General features: G+C 33.1%; 1 long non-coding RNA gene across 1 annotated transcript; it reads right to left on the bottom strand.

Moving 5' to 3' along the window:
- On the bottom strand, positions 1,980-2,875 carry LOC109234948. The gene is made up of 2 exons (XR_002069278.1): positions 2,689-2,875; positions 1,980-2,244 (listed from the first exon to the last, which is right to left on the bottom strand). It is a non-coding gene; the product is annotated as an uncharacterized LOC109234948 (long non-coding RNA).

The following is a 6,522-nucleotide window of genomic DNA, read 5'->3' as shown; positions in this document are numbered from 1 at the left end:
TATAACGACACTTTGTTATAACATTCAAAAATATTTGGAACAAATGAAGCTATTATAGAGAGATTTGACTGTACTAACACTTCTATTTATTGCTTGTTGCCCATAGTATTATGTACCGTATGCTATTCAGAAAAAAACTGAAAATTTTATTTTTCAGGTTATTCAACTAGACTTGATTATGTAGAAACACTTGTTGTAGATCAATTTAATCAGACATTGAAATTTTATATCTATATATATATATATATAGATTGTTTGTCGACAAAAGCAAGTAAACTATGCTTTAATGTTTGACTTTGTCCCATAAACTTTTGCAGAAAAGGGGAGTCTTTTATCCCACTTTCGCCCATGAACAAAGTCCTTTATTATTAATTTATAAGTCTCTCGACTTAAGTATTGAAGTAATTGGTAGCACTTGTGGTCTCTAATTAAAGACATTTTGTACAAAGCACAATTACATTGTCTTTAGTCCCAAAAATATCACCAGGTTTTCAGCCCCAAGTATAGTGTATACACGTACTTGGTGACTATTCGATGAAGATAGAAAGATTGTTTTCGATAGATCATCGGCTCTTGAAAAGACTTTAAAAAATTAGCAACAAACAACAACAACGAGAAAATAAAATAATTGAAGCGATTGAAACAAGAGGCGGTATTAGAGATCGAAGAATAGAAAAATACAAGAATAGTACTAGTACTACTTGTAAGGAAAGGAGAAACTCTCAACTACTTACTAACTTTCTACCCTAATTCTCGATCTCCACGCCCTCATATAAAGGCGATGTCTTCGTTAAGCTGAAGCAACGCCTGCGCCATGTCTTATCTAATCACCTCTCTCCAGTATTTCTTGGCAGGGGGCGAAGCCACATGGTCATAAAGGCAGTCAATTGACCACTCTTCGTCAAAAAATTACACAATATATATATATATATATATATATATAGATAAAATATTACACTTTAAATATATATAACACATATGCAACGATACCTTGTGACTTAATAGCCAAAAAAAAATCGAAACTCGATGAAAAACCGACAAAATGGAACCAAAATATATCAAGTTAGGTAGGGGCTCAACTGACAAATATACACCAAACTATTCAAAACTGAACATAAAAATGACAGCTTTTTGTAGTGGCCTACAATTTGAGCAACGTGCCTTAACTTAGTCTAGGGATAGTATTCTAGATGTTGAGAAGTGGAAAAGAAAATATTGAACTTTTCTAATTTTTCAAATTCCAATGCAACCAATACATAAGTTATAATGGTAGGAAAGAAACTGAGACTTTAATTTCCAAACAAAATATTCAACTATGAATGTATGAGGAAGAGGAAAGATTATAATACTAGTGGGCAAAATTATTGGTGAAAATGTTGAATCCTGACGTTAGATATAAAGTGGTTCCACTCCTATTATATTTTAGAATAATGGACAATATTTAATTTTTTTTTGACTTAGTGCATCGGGCTGTCCTTTCCCGGGCCCCACGCATAATGAGATCTTAATGCACCGGGCTTCTCTTTTATTCAATTTTTTGACTAAATTTAATTTGTTAAATTACACTTCTCCCTGAATTTTTTTAAGGTTGAGATTATGTGTTATTGACACTACAAGAAACATGGGATACGGCGACATTATATAAATGTCGCCATAAGTCAATGAAATATCGTAAATTCATTTACCGACTTTTATTTTACATTTAAATCAAATGTCTAAATTTCAATGTCGTTACTTTTACGATATTTAAATTAGTGTCGGTAAAAATCTAGTGACATTTATTTGACGTTTATCAAATGTCAACAATTTGAGCTCTTAAACTATCTTGTTTGTGACATACATACAAATGTTTGTGGCATATTATTTGAATATCAAAATTATTATTTATATTATGATTAACAACAAAAATATTCCTTTTTTGGTCCTTCAAGTATTATGTAGAATATGTGGTAAGAAAGTAGAAAACAATGAATCAGCTATTGCATCTTATAATACTACAAACATTTTTATTCATTTCAAAAGTTTAAAAGTCGTACACCATATACAATTCAAACAAAATAATGAATTACTTCAACATATGACTACATAACCATAACTTTTCTCTTATAACTTCCATATACACCAACATAATTCAAAGCTTCAGCATCCATGTATTTTTCTTGATGAAATGTTCCATACTTTCCCCATCAGGATGCCTTCACATTAATTGATCTCACAACCTTCAAAATATGATGTATCCAAGATCTGAAATTAGAAGAAAATAATTATCACCAAACTGATTAAGGGAAAAGGTAAGTAGCAAAATAACATTTTAACCTCATATGGAGTAATATCAACGTTACTAGACTCTTTTGCAGGAAATTCACCTTCAAAAAGGAAACAAAAATAAACAACAAGAAAGAAAAAAGTTCAAGAATTTCATAAATCAAAATATCACAAATCTCATTTCACTCGAAAAAAAAAAAGTCCAAACGCACAGAACACGAGCTAGAGTGGATGGATCTAATCGCAAATCGAGATTCTAACAGCGGTATTTGCTGAATTTTAATTCTATGTCTGAAACGAATCAAAAGGTTCAATATAAAAAATCTCAACACTATAGACGACAAATATAGGGCTATCAAGCAGTCAAGAAATAAAATACAGAAGATTGAGATTTATAGTACTTATATTGAACGAAAATCTTACTGGCGGATTAGGATCAGAATGAGTGAATGATATGGACATGAACTAATGAAGTTTCATAGTTCTTGACGGCTGCGGCTTGAAGAGATGTGGAGGAATAGGATTGAATGTTATTGGGATTTTTAACGTAAAAAGAAGAGAAGCTTAAAGGCCCATGTTTAGAGTTATTTTTTCTTGTTTATTTTTGACATTTGTTATGAATGTTACTAATTAAATGTTGTTATATTCCTAATAATATGACATTTAAATCAAATGTTAAAATATTTTTGACATGTTTTAACAAATATCAGTATTCTTATCACATTTTCTAACAAATATCGCTAAATTAAATTTTTTCCGACATTTATTATAAGTGTCACTAATTAAATGTCGTCGTATCACATATTTCTTGTAGTGTGATAAATGTTGATGATCGGAATGAATTTGAGCCACATAAAAATCAGTCTACTCTTGTATTAACTAGGGAAACATAGTTTTTAAGCTAAAGTCGATCCTTTTCAACGAAATATTTTATGTTAAATTTTATGTAGCGCTGATCAAGTTAACAAGAGTTGTGGAGGAGCGGTAAGAAATTATTTATTATTAACCAGAAATCTCGGGTTAAAGCTTTGATCATGAAGTTAGAAATGTGGGACTTTTTGGGAAAAATTTGAATATTGGGATCCAATAAGAACATTGGACACTAGGGGGGAAGCATATAAAAAAAGGACAAAATACAAAAATATCCAGTCGGCCCAAAATAATTTTATTTTTATGTACTAGCTAAAAAGTGTATATATATATATATATATATATCCTCTGTTCACTTTTACTTGTCCAGTATTTTAAAAAATTTCACTTTTACTTGTCATTTTTAGCATATCAAGAAAAGACAATTTTTTTTTCCTATTATACCCACAGTATTAATTACTCAATTCAAATCACTTTCTCAAATTCATTATAAATATGCATCAATTAATATGGGTATAATGATAAATTATGCACTTCATTTATTATTTTTTAAGAGGTGTGCAAAGTTCATAATGGACAAGTAAAAGTGAACGGAGGGAGTATATGCAAAAAATACATATTTTATCGACTATTATTTTTTAGAGCGACTGAAAATATATATTTTTCGAAAGAAAGAAAATAAGTCAAGTACCAAGCGCACAAAAGAAAAACAATAAAAATAATTAGAATGAATTTCCTAATGTAGAAGGATAGTCGACCTCGGCCTCTGGTGGCCGCAGGTGGTGGCACTAGTGGTCGTCCACCCCGTCCGGTAGCACGTGTCCTCACCATCATTGAGATAATCGAACAACAGAAGTTTAGTACTCGGATCAACAAACTCGCACGATAAGAATTTCAAGATTGTAAAGTTTTCCTAAAGGTTCTGCAGCCTCTCGAGGATAAATACAAATGTCTCCGTACCGACCCGCGAGACTCTACTAAACCTGCTCATGACTCATGAGACCTATGTAACCTAGGCTCTGATACCAACTTGTCACGACCCTAACCCCGAACCTAGTCGTGATGGCGCCTCTCGTGAAGACAAGGCCAACCGACACTTCCCATTTTCCAATTTTTAACAGATAAGCATTTAAGAACAGTTTAAACATGATAAAATAATCCGAAATAGCTGGTAATAACATAAATACGCGGAAGAATCACCCATACACAGCCCAAACCGGGGTGTCACTAGTCATGAGCATCTAAAAGACATAACAGAATTCTGATAATTCCATAACTAGTACAATGTCTGAAAGGAAATAGAGACAATAAAGGAGTAGAGACACGGGGCTGCGGACGTCAACAACTACCTCGTAATCTCCGAAAGCTCACCTGAATCTGGAGGAATCAGCACTCGGGAGCGGGACCTGATGCGCCTGAATCTGCACACAGGGTGCAGGGAGTAAAATGATTACTCCAACTCAGTGAGTAACAAATGTAAATAATGACTGAAAGTAAGAAATCACGCAAGGCACAAGGCATTCTATGATAAAGCAGTAAAATCATTTAAAAGCAGTAAACCAGTGAAAATACAAGTAAAATCCTCTTTCAACAAGTAAAGAGGTATTTGATAGACAATTAAGGTACAGTAAATAGATAGAAGCTCGCCCATCGGGCACAGTATCACCACATCCGCCCCTCGGGCAACATCTCAGAACAATAACAGCCCCTCGGGCTCAATTTCACATCACACTGGGTACCCCCGCTCACTGGGGGTGTGCAGACTCCTAGAGGGGGCCCTTACGTCCCAAGCGCAATAACAAGCCATCTCGTGGCATCACAACTAGGCCCTCGGCCTCATATCAATCAAGCCACCTCGTGGCGTACATATCTCAGGCCCTCGGCCTCAAATCAGTACCAGTGTCTCCTCACAACTTAGGCCTTCGGCCTTACTCAGTCAAAAATACTCACAAGCCCCTTGGGCAATAGTAAAACAGTGTTTCTCAGCCCAAAATATCATTTAAGTCTCAAAATCGAGTAAAAATGGCCGAGTAGTAAAACAGTAGAAATTAACCTGACTGAGTTCAAATATCAAGTCAAAACAGTAAGGAAATATCAAATAAAGCCCCGAAGGGTTCAATAGTTGGCATTCAGCCAGTAAGGAAATTATTTATTATTAATCAGAAATCTCGGGTTAAAGCTTTGATCATGAAGTTAGCTTTGTTAGTAAGTATTTTAACCTTAAATGTGGGACTTTTTGGGAAAAATTTGAATAGTGGGATCCAATAAGAACATTGGACACTAGGGGGGAAGCATATAAAAAAAAGGACAAAATACAAAAATATCCAGTCGGCCCAAAATAATTTTATTTTTATGTACTAGCTAAAAAGTGTATATATATATATATATATCCTCTGTTCACTTTTATTTGTCCAGTATTTTAAAAAATTTCACTTTTACTTGTCATTTTTAGCATATCAAGAAAAGACAATTTTTTTTTCCCTATTATACCCACAGTATTAATTACTCAATTCAAATCACTTTCTCAAATTCATTATAAATATGCATCAATTAATATGGGTATAATGATAAATTATGCATTTCATTTATTATTTTTTAAGAGGTGTGCAAAGTTCATAATGGACAAGTAAAAGTGAACGGAGGGAGTATATGCAAAAAATACATATTTTATCGACTATTATTTTTTAGAGCGACTGAAAATATATATTTTTCAAAAGAAAGAAAATAAGTCAAGTACCAAGCGCACAAAAGAAAAACAATAAAAATAATTAGAATGAATTTCCTAATGTAGAAGGATAGTCCACATTAGAATGAATTTCCTATTTTTTAATTTTTTTTTTAGCCAAAAAAAAAAAGGATAGTCCACCACTTACAATGAGCTCTTTCAAGAATAAATTTCTGGGTGCCACCTCATTCACTTTCTGCTGATTGTGGATCTCAATTGCCACCACTGAAATTATGACTTCACTCTGACTATTTTAATTCTTTTTTTTTTCTTTCCAAAAATTCTTTTTTTCTGCTTAATGTTTGGTGGCTTTTTATCAAACCCACCACTTTGATGATGAAGGCAATGCAAAGGTGGTCGGTTTGATTTCTAAATTCTTGCAAATTCAGAGGATGATGCGGGATTATGAGTTTTTACAGCAATTTTAAAACAATATACGATAGTAATTTAATAAATTCCTTAATATATATAACCACCTATTGAATCTCGGATAAACCAAACATCATAGAAAATTAGGAAATATCATAATTCTATTTATAATCTCACAAATATATGATCGAGGAGAAATGACTGTCACGACCCTAACCCCGAACCCGGTCGTGATGGCGCCTCTCGTGAAGACCAGGCCAGTTGACACTTCCCATTTTCCAATTTTTAATAGA

This window comes from Nicotiana attenuata, chromosome 11 (assembly GCF_001879085.1).
Source record: "Nicotiana attenuata strain UT chromosome 11, NIATTr2, whole genome shotgun sequence".
Taxonomy (NCBI): Eukaryota; Viridiplantae; Streptophyta; class Magnoliopsida; order Solanales; family Solanaceae; genus Nicotiana; species Nicotiana attenuata.
The sequence above is the reverse complement of the archived record's forward strand: the minus strand, read 5'-3'. Positions and strand labels throughout refer to the sequence as shown.